A 15,837-nucleotide genomic window follows, 5' to 3' on the forward strand; every position below is an offset into this window, starting at 1 on the left:
TAAAATACTTGCAGGTGGCAATGGAGCAGAACTACAGGCCCTTGACTCAAAATGTAATCAAGCTCTTCCTGGAGAAGAGTCTCAAAGCTCCTTTTTTTTTTTTTGTAATTAAGGATGCAGCCATTAAAATACTATACCCTTTTCTTTTATTCATGACAAATCCAAATGAGCACAATTTGGAAAGCAGCAGGGAGGAGAGTGAACAAATTAAATTAATTCTGGTGTTGAATATTAATGTAGTGCTACAGAAAAGGAGATACTTTGTGAATTGAAAGCAGTTAAAAAAAATACTTTATCCTTCTTAGGAATTTAGGTCCATCTTTGAGAAGTGATTTTCTCACAATAGATCTATGCATTTGGTCCAATAGGCAAACCCCTGGTAGATTATTTCTCCATTAGACAAAGTGCCTAGGACCCATTATATTTACAAGGGCCCATGAAAAATATTTTAATTTTCATTTTTGTTAAAATCAGAAGATTATATATATATATATATATATATATATATATATATATATATATACATACATACATATAGATAGACACACATATAATAATGAATTTAGAATTGACTATATTTATCTTGATACCAATGCAGTCATAAAATATAATTTTAAATATTTATTTAGGAAGGAAGGGGTCCATGAGGCAAGTGTGCCTATAGTTCCCTCATGTCATAACTCAGCCCCAACTTTCTGCTACTTAAAAGAGTGAAAGGTCACAAAGGGCACCTGATGTGCTGACCCTAAACCCAGCCTGATCTCCACTTCGATGTCAAAACCCTGCAATGTGTCATAAGCTTGTGCTAGCAGCCCTTCCCATTTTTCTCTGATGAGTCAGTCACTTGCTTAAGAATGTTAAAGAAAGTCCCTATTCCAACTATGGTAGCAGGTCAGCAAGATGGGCCTTACCTGGGAATTTGGTGGAACTACACAGTCTAGAGCCCCACTTCAGACCTACTGAGTTTGATTCTTTACTTGCGTAAGATATCAAGAAATTTTACATCCATTAAAATGTGTGAAGTTAAGGATTAAGCCAAATGATTCAGAGCTGCAGAACCCAGAGCAAGATTAAATTCCTGAGGGTAACTGGGATTTCCCTAAAAAAAGGATAGAGGTAGGGGTAATGTTGAAGACTGGGGACCCCAGAGGGAATCAGGAATGGGATAGAAGAGATCCCTTGGTGAAGGTACTACCTTCCAAGGTGCTTTCCTAAAGGACTGGAGTGGGAAAGAGGTTCTTTATGTTTTCTTGGTATTCTAAGTTTGAACACTTAGCTACCCCATGTGAAGATTGCTGAAGGGCCAGCACAATAGAATTGACAGTTACCATCACCACACTCTCCTCCCCTACCTAAGCCCAGGTGAGGAGACTGCATCCTGCCAAACTTGTGCACAGGGCTCCAAGAAAACAATGAGAAGCAAAATGAGCCCAAGTGCACAGTGGAGCCAGAATTAATGCAGAAGATATAGAGACACCAAAGTACCACTTCCAAGTAACCATCTTCCTTGGGATATGAGACCAAAACACCTGCATTCTCTCTACATCCTAGATAGAAGGGAGATTCATACTATTTCTTATGTTACCTTTTTTTTTCTTAAAGAGGTTGTTTCATTGTTTTAGAATCTTTGAAACCCCTTTAAACATCTACCCCAGGTGGATGATTTCTCCATTAGACAAAGTGTCTAGGATCCATGATATTTACAGGGGCCCATGAAAATATTTTGCTTTTCATTTTTGTTGCTTTAAGCAGAACAAATTCTTTGGGGGTGTAGTTCAGTAGTAGTGGTTCCCCAGATTCAGGTCCCAGGACCACAATAAATAAATAAAGCAAGCAAACAAATAAACAGAACAAAACTTCTAAGTTCCTCCTAGCTGTCACATTGACTATTAGGCCTTATCCTACCTCCATGGGGAGGTTTGGGGCCACCTGTCATACTTGCCTTCTCTTCAGCTTCTAACCATTTGCAGAAACACGCACAAGGAGCCTGAAGATGGTAAAGGGAGAGTACCAGGTTTATTACTGGTAAAGTGAAATGAGGAAGCAGAAAGAAGTTCCCACACCAGTAGATAAAGTCTGATTGTTCTATAACCATATTGGTAAATGGCTCTTGGAATCAGCTTGGTCCCTGGTCAAGCCATCAATAAGAATTTGCCTCCATGCACAACTCTTACAAGTCAACCAATCGGCATCAGCCCCATATTTCTGAAAGTTAGCCAATCATAAGCTCGCCTCAATAAATACTCAAAAGAGACAACCTGTCAACAGCTTCATCGGTGCAACTATACTTCTACAGGTATGTCAAAGTCCGTAAACCCCTATAACCCATTATTCTCTGAGCTCCACAATTCCTCAAAACCCTGTGTATGGTGGAAACCCCTTCCACCAGATGATGACACAGCGAGAAGGCACTGTGAACCAGGAAGCCCTTGCCAGACACCTGAATCTATCTGCCTGTGCTTCCATCTTGGACTACTACAAGAAACACTCTCTGTATCTATAAGCTGTCCAGTCTATGGTATTGGGCAATGGGTATCAGAGATTGAATTCAGGGGCACTGGACCACAGAGCCACATCGCAGCCCTATTGTGTATTTTATTTAAAGACAGGGTCTCACTGAGTTGCTAAGTGCTTCACTTTTGCTGAGGCTGGCTTTGAACTCCTGATCTTCCTGCCTCAGCCTCCCAAGCTGCTGGGATTACAGGCATGCGCCACCATGCCCAGCTACTTTGTTATAGTGTCCCATACTAAGACTCTGAGCAGTTGGTGTAGGGAAGGCATTCAGGACCAGTTATGAGATTCGGTACAGCTCTGCCTACCACTGAGACTATGCGCTTTTCTGGGAATGTCAACAAAGGGACATCTTACCCAGCATTATATTTAACAGAATTTATATGTAGAGAAAAATTAAATGCTTTCCACATAATTGTTTCCACTACTTGAGTGAAATTAAGAAAAACATTTTCCTATCACAAATTATTCTGTTTGTTTAGCTCCTAGAAAGAGTATACAGTCTTTTTCACTTGAGAACATATCATCATCTTTAATATCTTTCAGTGATTTGTAAAATGTCAAGAGGAGAATCTGAGACAGTTTCCCAAACCTACTTGACCGAGCATTCTTTATTCTTGGAGCACTGATAATATCTCCTGAAACCAATATTTTGCCAAATAATTTGAGATTCACTGATGAAAATAGTGATTGGAATCACTTAGTATTGGAATCACTTAGTTCTTCAAAATGCAAGTGCCTCTGCCCCATCCAAGACCTGAAGAATCTTCCTTCAACCAGACTGTACCCATTCCAGTAATTCTAAATTGCAGTGAGGGTTGGAAACAGCCAGTCTAGATCATTTCTAAAGCTCCTTATAAGAAAAAAAAAGTGGGACAGGAATATTTGGAAGAAAGGAAATTGTCTGAAATTTGTTTGATACAAGTCAAGTAAAATAAGGCATAAGAAAATATGAAATACTGAAGAAGTGGTAGCAGTATGGAATAGTTTTAGGGCACAAGTGTTTTGACCCAAGTAAATTGAATGCTACTCATTTCCCCCCAAACACTTTCTGAGCTGCTTACCTTTCCACTTATACCTTAAGCTGTGGAATCACACAGGGCCTTGGCCTTGTGCATGCTAAGCTCATGCTCCCCTACTGAGCTACAGCTCCACTTCAAAAGCAAACCCTTTTTACAGATAAACTGTAAAGTACAATCAGGGATCCCTTTCTTGGGTGCTTGACCAAGAATTCATTTTAATAACCATTTTGATTCCAATGTTCTCCTACCCTTTACTCTGCATCTTGGATTTGGGTCCAGAGACTGCTTTTCTGGTTTGACCATGGACTTGCAGTCTGTCAGATTTGTATCAACCTAAGACTCAAGATCTTTCAGAGTGCTGGCACTTCTGCAGACCTCAGTTCCTTTGCAGTTTCACTTGCTCAGCCTGGGAAACCCAGTTTCCCTTTTCTGTGAGCCACGTGGGGCTGGGGTGGGGGCTCTCTTTTCCTCTTTCTGCTCAGTCTTCTTTCCTCTCTATTCCCCCAGTGTTCCCCACCCCAGGGTTCCAGGGTCCTGTGGCCCAGTCAAAGAAAACTCCCAGAAGGTCTTTTACTTCTTCCTGTAGGCTCTGGACACTCATGAAAACAATTTCAAATTGGCAAAAAAAAAAAAAAAAAAAAAAAAGTATGTGAGTCCTGATTACACAGAATCTCAGCTTCCTCAAAATTGCCTCTTTATCTCACACTCATATTTTAAATGTGAAAACAAGCACAGCGAAACACAGGATCGTTTTTATGAAATCTTCTTTGTGACTTGTAAGTCACCATTTTTTGTTCCCTCATAGATCTGCCAGAGCTGTCTGCTTGATTTGCATACAAATTTGAGTTACAATGAGTACTCCTGAGCCACGACAGGCTGTCCACTGTTTGGGTCCTGGATTAGCCCTCATTACATACCCCACTGCAAGATACTTCACTCCTGGGGAGCTGTTGCCTTGATTTACACTATTAAATGTGGCATCAATAGGGTTTCATAACTATTTAACTACTCCTTTTCCTTCTCTTTTACTTTTTCACTAACATTAACGAAAGTAAATTTTGTATTTTCGTAAGTAGAAGATTGAACTATCCCAGAGGTCATGCAAGTATGCAAGAATTTTTTTTTCTCATCTTTCACCCTCATTATCACCTCTATAAGAGAAGTGAAAGCAAAACCCAAGTATTCTCATAGCACTAGAAATGAAATAGCTGTGGGCAAGAGAAAATTAAACTTAACTAAAATGTGCCTTGAAATTTCGTACATTTCTCAGAGTGCTAGAATTAATCAGGAGGCTCAGGATCCTATGCATGATTTTAACAGAATTGTATCAGGGCAAAAAAAAAAATTTTTTTCTAGATTTATATTTTGAAAAGTAGGCCTCGAGCTTAATAATAAGAACACAGCTCAATTTTAAAAAGGACCAAGACCTTAAAACACACATCACCAGAAACACATAGATGACAAACAAGTGTATGAAAGGAAGTCCCACATCATATGTTATCAGGGAAATACAAAGTGAAACAACATTAAGATTCAGCTGAATACCCATCAGAATGGCCAAAATCTAGAACACTGAAAACACCAATGCTGACAAGGATGTGGGGCAACAGGAACTCTCATTTATTGCTGGTGGCAATGCAAAATGACAAAGCCATTTTGGAAAGACAGCTTACTAGTTTCTTGTACAAATAATCATACTCTTATCATGGGATCCAGCAATGGCATTCCTTAGTAATTACCCAATGGAGTTGAAAACATGTCCACACAAAGACCTGCACACTTATGTTTACAGCAGTTTTATTCATAATTTCCAAAACTTGGGAAGCAACCAAGATGTCCCTCAGAGTGTAAATGCATAAGCATTGGTATATCTAAACGGTGGAATATTACTCAGTACTATTATTATTCAGTGCTAAAAAGGAAAGCACTATCAAGCCATAAAAAGACACAGAGGAAATTTACATGCATAATACTAAGTGAAAGAAGACAATCTGAAAAGGTTGCCCAATGTATGATTTCAACTAGAAAAGGCAGTTCTAGAAAAAGTAAAACTATGGAGATAGTGAAAAGATCAGTGACAATGGGCTAGGGAAAGAGAGGGATAAATAGATTTGGAGAGCATTTGAGGGCAGCAAAACTATTTTGTAGTTTATTGTCATGGTAAATACACATGATTAAACATTTGTCCAAGCCCATAGAACATATGAAACCAAGACTGAATCCTAATGTAAACTATGGACTCTGGGTGATAATGACCTGTCACAGTAGGGTCACCAATTGTAACAAATGTAGCACCCTCGTGAGGATATTGATAATGGAGTAGGCAATTTGTGAATGGGAGGAGAGGATGTAGAGGAAATCTCTACCTTTCACTCATCTTTAAAATATAAAATTATATTTTTTGAAAATATGCTTTTGTGTTTTAAAAAAGGGACAATATAATTATTACCCAAGGTGAAAATCACCATTATCACTTATTAATGAAAGGCAAATGATGTATATTATCAATTAGTTTCTAGTAAATAGGATATTCATCTTCATAGATAAGTTTAGATTTCAAAACTGTTAGAGATATTTACAGATTACCAACAGCGAAACAGTGTGATATATAGTATTGTAGTTTCCAACCTTTTCAAATACAAAGACATATTTTGAATATCAACAATATTTCAGGGGATGGAGTTCAGAGGTAGAGCTCTTGGCTAGCATGGCTGTGCCCCTCCATTCAATCCCTGGTAATGAAAAAAAAATCACAATATCACTTTATAACTGGTTTCATTTATTAATCACTCATCAAGAAAAATACATCTTATTTGACCCAGGGAAATCACCTAAGAGTGGACTAAGAAGCTATATAATGAGATCTTTGCACAGTACAGATGATAGCTACTAATTCTACCAAAGTCTCTTTATTGCAAGTTTGAACTGAACACACAAAAATATAGAAAGTCAGTAGTCAGCTTGAAAGAGCAAAATCCTTAAAAGCCCCTAATAGAATTAATAAGAAGAAACCAGGTGATTGGGACGTATCTCTCTCCACCCAAGTCCTTTCTGATTTTTCCTTTTTATTCATTTATTTATTTATTTTTTCCGGACAACTGAAAAAGAGGTGGGACAAGGAGTAGGCGTGAATTAATTGACTTATAGCTTTAGAAGTGGTAGTAGCAAGGACAGAAAGAAGTTGAGTAGAGATTGATGAGGGGATCAGGCATCCTAGGTATATGACCTGCCCTGTGCCTGTCTGGAATGGTCTAGCAGGTCCTGAATGCAGTCTGATCTCTAAGACTCCTCAGGTTCCTATTTTTCTACTGAGACCTGGACAGTTCCTTTTCTTGATATCTCCATTACCCAACTGAGAGGCTTATCTTTCTCAATTTTCCAGTTTCCATGGAATAAATACCTCAGAACCAAAGTAACTTGAGTTTGTCTCTGACCTTCATAACTAAAAATCATAAGTAACATAGAAATTGTTTAGTTAATTTGTTAGTCTTTTCAGAGTGGCTTCTTTCACTTTGTATCATGCATTTAAATTTCTTCTGTGTCTTTTCATGCTTTCCTTTCTAGCGCTGAAAACAAATTTTAAAATCTTAGCACTCTGCAGTACGTTTTTGATCTCCCCACTTTTAACTTTTTTTTTTTTTTTAAGAAAGATGCTCTGTTTAGGTGATATGCAAAATGAAACCCTACTCTCTATACCCATCACTGGTGTAGTAAGTGTGCTCTTTCTTACCGAGACAGTTACCTACAGATGAGGCCCTTCTATGTGTTTTCCTCGTTAGAATGTGACGTCTGAAGGTTCCAAATATTTGTAGTGCCCAAACCCAATTCACTGATTTCTAGAGGGGAAAAAAAAAAATCATGTTGAAATTTGGTTGCCATTATGGCAGTACTGGGAAGTGAGGCCGTTAAGAGGTAATCTGGTTGTGAAGGCTCTACCCTATGAAAGGAATAATCACTTCATGAATTGCCATTAATTAATGGGCTACCACAGGACTGACTTCATCATAAAAGCAGGCTTTCTCTGTATCCCCATGTTTCCCTTCCATGTATGAAGGAGGCAACTTTCAGCAGGAAGGCCCCCGCCAGATGCAAACTAGATATTGTGCCATGCTTTTGGACCTCCCAAATTATAGAACTATGAGTTAATAAACCTCTATTCTTCATAAAGTATCCAGTATCAGGTACCTCATTATAGCAACAGAAAATAGCCGAAGACAGGAAGGTAGGGAGGGATTTCAGAGACACCCTTAATATTCTCTCAAAAGCTCATGTGGATAAGAATTTGGTCTAATTTAGAATTACTGATTGTAGTAACTAGGTACAGAGCTTATTTTTATGTATCATGTCTCAGATTTATTACTTGTATTTGTTACTAAATATGTGATAAATTGTATATGTCTTTGTGTATATGTGTGTGTGAACCATTTCAAGGTTAATCATTCTATTAGTTAAAATTCTAATATTATGACTCTTAAAGTTCTTAAGTTTATGAAATATGGCATAATTGCAATACACATAACATAATTGATTTACAATTTATTGACCTTTTCTTCTTATTGAGAGTGACTACTGGGTTTTTGTTGTAAATACAAAACAAATGAATATTTACTTTCATGTTGTACAATTGAATAAATGAGCTAAAACTTTAAGATATCTAATCCCATAAATACACTTTTACAGAATGATAAAGTCCTAAATTGATATTCGTTAAACTATCCCAAATTGAAGTTTAATTTATATAAACCCATACATTTCTACCTTCCATATTTATTTTTCAGATTTTACAGATATGGCAACCTGGCTTACTTATCAAAGTGCTTAAGGAGGAAGCTTCGCATTCTTATATTGCTGCTTTGGAGCATTTATGACTTGCTTCTTGCTGTACTTTTAACAAAAAGCCTAAATATGTAGCTGGGCACATGGTGCATACCTGTAATTCCAGCAGCTCAAGAGACTGAGGCAGGAGGATCCAGAGTTCAAAGCTAGCTGCAGCAAAAGCAAGGTGCTAAGCAACTCAGTGAGACCCTGTCTCGAAGTAAGTTACAAAATAGGGCTGGGGATGTGGCTCAGTGGTTAAGTGCCCCTGAGCTTAATCCCTGGTACAAAAAAAAAAAAAAAGCCTAAATGTTTAAATAAAGACTCAGGCAAATAGTTGCACAAATAATGGTTTCTTTATTTTTATAGCTTAGTTTAGTATTTGCTTTTATCTGCAACACTCAACTAATGAAAATATCTTATTGGTCCCTGGAAAAGCATAAACTATTTTAACCTAACACATTATTCAGTGACCAAAGGGCTTACAGAGAACCAAAAGAAGGCTATATAGTAGAGCTGAGAATATGAGGGAGGTGTGGTGAAAGGTGAGCTGGGCATGCCAAAACACACAGGACAGAGGTAAATGACTTGAATACTGGGGGAGGGGGTGGCAAATAATTTGTGAAATGACCAGAGTAGGATAAGAGGGAGTGGCAGAACATAAGGTAAAGTGGAGAGTATAATCCTGACCGAGTAGTATTCAAACTCATTTTTAATTTTAAACAAAACAACAATACTCTACTGCAAAATTATACATACATACATGTATGTATATATATATATATATAATATAATATAATATATATATATAATATTTTTACAAATATCTAACCTTTCAATTAAATTAAGCATTAAAAAGCATTTCCCCTAATTTTGTTTTTTGACCTTGATTTGTGCTATAATTGCTCTGGATAAAAGCCTTTATAAAATAGAAGGAAGAGTATGCAGCTTGAAATATACAAATTTCAGGTATATATATATATATATATATATATATATACATATATATATATATATATATGTATATATATATATATGAATAATGTCACTCAAGTAGAAGTAAGGTGATGCTATTAGATTTGTATTTTGAAAATTACAGTGTTTTAGAAAACTTAAAAACACAAAAACCTCTGAATGTGCTTACAGTCATAAGATATTGCACCCATGAAAACAAAGCTGGGGGTTCCTTACAGCTGTGGTATACTAAGGGATTGGTAAATTTGATGAACACACGTCCGACTTTTTCTTCCCTATGATACCCACAAGAAGGAAAATTTTTAAATAAAAACAAACAACATGAGAAAAGGGAAAGGAGGCAAGGCTACCGAAATGCCAGTCTAGAAAGAAGATGGAGGATCATAGTAAAGGAGGCAAGGCTACCGAAATGCCAGTCTAGGAAGAAGATGGAGGATCATAGTGCACTTGAGACCTCCAAAAACCAAGTCCCAAACTGGTGGTGTGAAAGCACCAACCAGGAGACTCCAGAGTCCACAACTTGATAGCATCAAGTACCTTTGGAGATGAGGGTAAAGTGGGGCCCCAGATTAGGAGGTCAAGGTGTAGACTGGGAAGCCAAGTGAGCCTCAGATCCCCTCCCCTATCTGTGCTGCTGAGTGTCCATCTGTCCCTTCCCTATCCTGGTACAAGTCTGGAAGTTCTTTCCCTCTAGTAAAGAGATTTGGGATGATGGATACCATGCATAGTTAAAGGTGGAAATACCATGCCAAAGGCAGGAATTAAGGAGATGTCTGAGCAGCGAATGAAAGGAAAACCTGCTCTCCTCCCATTCATGGTTGCTAAATTACTCCTTCCAGGCCCTTCCCCTTCTGAAAGGAGATGAGGTGTTCTGCTCTGGGGATTCCCTGCAAAACAAGATGAGAATCATAGAAGGACAAAGTCCAATCATCCCAAGTAAAACTCAACTACTTTGTCAAACACCTATAAGCATGAACACGTGCTTTGTTCTGGAGGGAAGTATTATCTTTGAAGGCTATTTGCTTTGCAAACTTCCTTAGGAGAGGTAATTCATAACGAAGGGAAGTTCGGCCTGCTTACTATATGTGCAGACACATGAAAGACCATTAAGAATTACCTCCCCAACCTATACACTCAGACCACCCCATATATTGCCTTCACCACTTTTACAACTAAATTGTAATTACGTAGTTATTTGAGGGAACGTGTTCTTACTACTTTTTTTTCCTTCTCTAAATAACCAGCTTCATAAAGGGAGGGGCCATGTCTATTGTGTTCATTACTACTTCTTCAATCTAGCAGATTGAAGGTACAGAGCACAAGCACAATAAATCTTCTTCAGGAACTGGTTCATTGATTATTAGAATAGAGTACATCAGAGATGCAACCTGAAGGAAGATGAGTGACAGAATACTAATGTCACAAGGTGTAATGTATTTTACTATTTCTTCACATTCTAGGACTTGTTATTTTACTAAGCATCTTTCATACATACTTCATGAAAGCTTCACATATATCTTTGAATTAGATGACAAAGTTAAGAGACTTGTCCAAGATCAATGGATTTTTGAAGGAGAAAAAAATACCTGAAATTTGAATATTTCAAACTACATACTCTTCCTTCTATTTTATAAAGACTTTTATCCAGAGCAATTACAGCACAAAACAAAGTCAAAAAACAAAATTAGGGGAAATGCTTTTTAATGCTTAATTTAATTAAAAGGTTAGATATTTGTAAAAATATTTTATTTATTCATTTTACCTGTCACAGCAAATGTGAATGAATTGAGCTCAATTTCCATCATTCTACAGATTAAAAATAGCAACATTTTATATATTTATAGAATGTTCAACATTTTATATCATTTTATCCTCTTAAAACACAAATAAGGTAGATATTACTACTGCTTCTCAAATGACTTGAGGATCTGGAGGATTTAAATAATAGACAGAAATTGCATAGTTAATCCCCAAGAGTTGAAATATAAACATGTTAGATTGAAAATATGCCTTCTTATAAAAGGAAATTGCCCTCCCAAGATGCAGAAATCCCCTTCTTCAGTATCACTCAAAACAGTATTTTCTAATGTTTTTTGCTATACATTAATCTTTTACTTTGTCTTATTATGTCAAATACTGTGAAATTAAGAATCTATTTCCTAAAATAAGCCTACTCACATAAAAAGTGGCATATAAACTCATGGAGATAATCACATATATACTTTAGAATTTAGATTTTCCCTGGATGTATGAAAATTAGATTTAAATAAATATTAGTAGTTTAAAATTATACTATGCTTTAAGTTCACACTAGTCACGAGATCAGGTATAGCAGATAAAACAGAATTCATGCAAGTAGAATTTTCAAGTGTTATTTCCTCTTTTCATTCATTTTTTCAGTCTCATTTCATATAAAGAAAACATTTATCATTTGTGCCGTTTATTTGGCATTTACCACTTATTCCTTTATAGGGTCATCTTTTTATGCATTGAATTTCTAGCCTTTCACAATCAGAATGTAAGTCACTTTAGGTCGTGGATCCTGTCCTATGGTTTGCAATTCTCTCTCCTCCCCTTCTCCTCCCCTTCTTATTCAGATGAGTTCCTGGCTTTGATCTTTCTATTCTTCTTTATTCACAGGGATAATCTGAGGCAAAAGTAAGTTACAATCCTTCAAAAATCAGCACTTGGGGGCTCGTTTTCAAGGCTATTCCAATACAGAGGAGATGATTTCAAGTTTGACAACTGGTCTTCTATTCCCAAGCTGGACCCCCAAAGTCCTCAGGTGCACAGTCCACCCCATATTTTATTGCTGTTCCCATGTTCTTTATCTGATAAATTTTCATAATATCTTAGTTTCTCGTAGGGTTGGGGGGAAAGCAAAGTTGAGATTGGCTTTCTCCCTAAATAGAAATCCGAATTGCAATTTATACCTCAGAGCTTTGCCATCCTGAGGCAAAGATACTTACTTGTTTTTTTGTTTTTTGTTGTTGTTGTTGTTGTTGTTTAATTCCAGCATCTGACAATCACGGGTAAGATCTGCTCCAGAGAAGCCAGACTTACAGTTGTGTGCTTGCTGGCAAAGCAGCCCTGGTAGCACAAGGGGAGTACTCCAAAGAACAATTGTGGGTACTATAAAGTGAGGGTGGAAAGCAATGAAACACAGAAATAGTGAAAAGTGTTCTGAGGGTATTTGGTCATAACACGGTGTCCCTCTCAGCTCTACTCACCAGAAGCAGCTTGCAAGAGAAGACTGTGGAAAACTGGGTGCCCTAATACACGGCCTAGGACAGTGACTTTGATGGCCCAGCACTTATCTGTGATGTATACAGCTAAAGTTACAAGAAGGAGAAAACAAGGTGATATAAGCATGGAGCCCTCCATCCTGGGAGCAGATTACCAGGAAAGGTGCCAGAGCTACAATGGAAGATATCTGATAGGATAGCTAGAGCTGCAGAGGTGATGAAGGTCAATGTCAAAGAGAAGGACGGCAATGTTAGCACTTCCGAATGTACATGAGTCACTGTGACATTCCGAAAGAACTGAGATGCTGCTGCAGTTCTCTGGACTAGACCTCAGCTAGAGAAATTCTATTTTAATAGGAGATTAGTGTGGCTTGGGGAAAGACAGATGGCAATCTCGTTTTGCTGTCACAGTGCTATTACTGAGTCCAAATAAGAGTTAAAATTATTATCAGACATCATGGGTAAAAATTAAAGATATTCAACCTATCTTTTCACTTCCTACCAGCAAATCTGTGCAAAGTGTTGCTGTCCAGGTCAAAAGTCTTTTCATTCATGTCCTACAATTTACATTGCTACAGAGGGAGGTGGGATTTTGTTTGTCTGTTTGTTTGTTTTGCCAGTAATTTGCCTAATTAATGTCTTCTATTCATGTTGTATATAAAACTATGTCAGAAATCACAAAACTATTTTTTGCATTTTATAGATATACGTTAAACTGAATACCACACTTGATGGACATAAAAGAGAAAAAGGAAGGTTCTTAGTTTGAAAAGAATCAGCATGCATGCAAATAATAAGCACAAGTTTCAGTTTAATTGTTACTCGTGGGAAGAATGAAAGGAATTGGATTTGGAAGGGGTACACTATGCTTTTTTTGTGTACCCAATATATTTTGTACCAAAAATCCAAATAATTAAATGGAAATAAATGCAAGCAATGGTATTTCCTTGCCTCGCTCTGAAGGATCAACCTTGGACAATACTTCAGTGTATATTTCATTTCATTTGGGACATTGTGTAAAGATGCTGCAGCCTAGAATTTATAGGGACAAACCAATTAAACAGTAAAAAGTCAATTAGAGAGATATTTAAGTGGTGACTGTATGTGGAGTTATAAGGAGTACGAGTTATTTGTATGATTTTGGAGTTTCTAGGAAAATTGCTTGCTCTCCTACTCTAGAGTCCCCAAGCTACATTTTAGGACAATCTCTAAGTCCCCATATAGATCATTAGCTCAAACTTTCAGTTCCCAATTCAATATGCGAAATGAAAGAGTCAATCAGTAAGTGTTCCAACAAAGCCTTTTCTAAGCACTTTTGTGCCAAACACTATATGTGCCAGACAGCTAATTAAGAGATAGGCCATGTCCTCCAAGAGCCGATTGTTATTATAATAAGATGATAATAGCTAACATTTATTGAGACCTTTAGTAATGCCTGTGCTTGGTGCTAAGTATTTTACCTGCATTATCTCATTAAATCCTTAGGACATCCCTATGAGGGAGGTACCATTATCCCCAATATACAGATGAAGAAGCAGAAGTTTCCAGAATAAATAACTGAGGGTTAGCTGGAGCTGAACCAAGATTAGAACCCAGGACTTACTGATTATAAAATCTGTATGCCTCATCACTAAGGTACATGGCAAAAATCAATGAAAAAGTTTCTATGGATATCTTAAAGAAAAAATTACTAGCTCTAGCTATAGAACTTAATGATAGGTTCAAAGAAAATGATGTGACTGGACAGAATTTTAAGAATAGATAGGTGCCAAAGAACATTTCAGAAAGAGACATGGTGATGTATACCTGTAATTATAGTGGTGCATGCCTCTAGTATTAGCTATTGAGAGGTTGAGGCAGGAGGATTGCAAGTTCCAAGCCAGCCTACTGCTTCAAAAATAAAAAGGGGCTGGAGATAAAACTCAGTGATAGAGCACTCAAAGCACTTGCTTAGGGTATACCAGCCCCTGGGTTTAATCGCCAGTCAAAAAAAAAAAAAAAAAAAAAAAAAAGAAGAAGAAGAAGAATTCCAAAAAACTTTAACAGAGGCATGAGATAGACAATATTATGTGTAAAGATGTGTAAATAGCTTTCTGTGTTTCAGTGATGCATGCATTTGGGTTCTTAAATAATATCAGCTGGATGCTTAGTTGTTACCAATTCTTTTACCTAAGACTCATTAACATGTAAAATGAGAGGTTTGAACTAGAGTACCCTAGGATTGTGATTCTACAAAACCAGAGGCCTGGGGTATAGCTCAGTTTTGGAGTGCTTTCATGTGCAAGGCCCTGGGTTCAGTTCCTGGACAAAAAGTTTCCTGCTTCAGTGCTGGGAAAAAAAAAAAAAAGTAAATGGAAATAGGTAACCTCTGATCATGAGAAGTTTGAAGTGATAGTTGAGAACATAGAGCACATGCACAGGAAAATAGATTGACATGTATACTTGTAACTTAAAAAGAAACATTACCAAAGAACAAAACAACAACAAAAACCATAAAAAGGAAAAAGAAAAGAACCTAAAGAAAAGATCAGGTCTGGTGCACTTAATTGGAAAACCCAAGATCACACCATTAAAAGAAGGTGAGTCTGGAGTTCGAATAAAAAAAGGGTAGAAATTCTCTCTTAGGTAGCATTGTGTGTAAGAGGAACTTTTGTTTTTTAGTTTTTCATTTTAAAATAACTGATTATCAAGAATACTAGTGCATTTCTCCTTACAGTCATATGATGATCATTTCAATATTTATAACTATTTTGTGTGACTGCTTGAAATCTTTCCAGGTTATATAAAATCTATAATTCCTTTAAATTTTATCAAGAGGGCGGTATTGGGAGGTTACTGAAAGGGTTATCAGAAATTAAACATAATTGCTGTTTGTATCACTATGGGAACCATATGTAAAGTATCACCAAGGTTCCAAGTATAAACATCTATGACTCAAATTATTGCAAAACATTACCATATTTGGGTAAGGTTTTTAGAGGAAGAGAGCAGCCAGTTAATCAAGCAACAACATTTACTGAGTACCCACTGTATATATTACACAGTGACACATTAGGTGTCACTGAGTAAAAATGAAAATATAATTGGAGGAAAAAGCCTAAAACTCAGGAATACATTGATGCAGCAGATACTGTAAACTGAATGGATGGGATGGCAGAGAAATCATCTTCACTCAAATTTTATTTGGTGGAGCGTGCCTAGACTTTAAAGAGGGAGAAAGAAAATCTTGTAGTGGAAAGAATATAAGATATAGACTGAATTATTCCAAT

This window comes from Urocitellus parryii, chromosome 3 (assembly GCF_045843805.1).
Source record: "Urocitellus parryii isolate mUroPar1 chromosome 3, mUroPar1.hap1, whole genome shotgun sequence".
Taxonomy (NCBI): Eukaryota; Metazoa; Chordata; class Mammalia; order Rodentia; family Sciuridae; genus Urocitellus; species Urocitellus parryii.